Below are 1,343 nucleotides of genomic sequence, written 5' to 3' on the forward strand. Positions count from 1 at the left end.
AATTTCGTACAAAATTTGCTGTCTATAGAAATTCAGAAAGCCTTGAAATTGTAACGCGTATTATAGTGATTAAAGCACGTTTTTGAGCGCTGAAATTTAAGGACAATTAATGCAGAGATAAAATTCAGTTTAAAGAGTGTATGAATCTAATGTTCTACGCGTACGTTGACTATCCGGTTCAAGAACTACAATATTTTTGAATTTTCACGGAACGCGAAATTCTTCTCTCCCAACCAAATACACCATAAAATGCCCAGGTAAAAAAAAAAAAAAAATGGCTGCTTAAGAAGTATGCGGTGTGGTAGACGATGGCTTACTTTTAACTTCGCTTCAAGGCAACTGAAAATAGCGAACGCAGATGTAGGTATCGTATCTGTTTTTTAGAATGCGTTTTCATAGCGGAAAGCGCTACTTTACCGATGTTGGAGCATATACTCGATTAAGAAATGTTAAAAAACGATATGCTGGGAAAAGTAACTGGGACTGAGTTTGTTTAATCTTTCCATCGAGACTAGGAACCTCCTTACCATTATAAAATGAACGACAAGGCAAATAAGGGGTTAAAAAGTAATTTACTCGGGGTTCGATGATCATGTTGTTGTTTATTTTATTGTTAGTTAGATTGTTTCATGCTTACTTCAATCACGGTCATCCTACTTTAGCACAACAATTAAAACTCGGGAATATTCTCGGTGAATTTAAGAGGATTTTTTCTTTCTTTTTCTGTATGTGTTGGTTTTTTGCTAAATTTGTGCATTACAAAATAAGCAATACTGTGTGGCCTCTATAAATGTTAGCTGTCAGCCTGTTACGTTGCACTTGGTGAATGCAGCTCACCTGTAATCTTGTGTTAAAAAACCGTAAAAAATTTTAATCACGTGCAATAGAAACCAAAAATGAATGAACAGTGCGTTACGTGGACTTCCCATTAAATTGTTGTCCAAATAAAGGACGATTCAGTTTCAATTGGATATATCACAGACGTGTTGTCTTTCCAAGATGCATGGGGAATTCAACGCTATGCTGCGTGGTTCATGTATATTTTTGTTCTTTTTTATATAGTTGACCCGAAACTTTTTCGTGTTAATTTTCAGATGCTTGAATTTTATCGCTGGATGCTTCATTAATCATAGGCAAGAAACATTCACTGCTTTGCTAATGGAAGCGTCGCCCAGCACGAATGAGGCTACTGTACTGAACATGGTATTATTAGCAAATGAAGACGTTCGACTTTACAATTGATCGCTTACCGTTGCGTGGGTATCAGGGACTACACCCAGCTTGGAACAACCCAGCTCGGATGCAGTAGCCATAAAGAAAGTAAGCAATAGTAGCAGTACGGA

This window comes from Daphnia magna, linkage group LG4 (assembly GCF_020631705.1).
Source record: "Daphnia magna isolate NIES linkage group LG4, ASM2063170v1.1, whole genome shotgun sequence".
In the NCBI taxonomy this organism is placed as follows: domain Eukaryota; kingdom Metazoa; phylum Arthropoda; class Branchiopoda; order Diplostraca; family Daphniidae; genus Daphnia; species Daphnia magna.